We start from the raw sequence: 279 nt of genomic DNA, 5'->3' as shown, positions 1-279 counted from the left end.
CGGTTCCCCCGCGCGGGGCTCCCGTGCCGCCGAGAGTAATATGGCTGGTGCAGCAACTACACCGGGACTAACTCCTCTTCTCCCCCGCATGGGCAGGGATTTTTCTCTGCCGCCTCCTAATGTCGCACGGCAAAACGCGCGGCGCCCTCGGCTTTTATTTGCCCCCTTCCCCGGGTGGGCTCGGTGGGGCTGGCGGCGGTGGGAAAGTTGTTGCTCGTGCGCAATGCCGTGCCCGCTGTTTATTCTGCATTAATATGGCTGGGGGGGTTGGTTTTGTAA

The sequence above is a fragment of the Aptenodytes forsteri genome, unplaced genomic scaffold, assembly GCF_000699145.1.
Source record: "Aptenodytes forsteri isolate BGI_AS27 unplaced genomic scaffold, ASM69914v1 Scaffold143, whole genome shotgun sequence".
NCBI classification, from domain to species: Eukaryota; Metazoa; Chordata; class Aves; order Sphenisciformes; family Spheniscidae; genus Aptenodytes; species Aptenodytes forsteri.
This window is presented reverse-complemented; position numbering follows the sequence as displayed.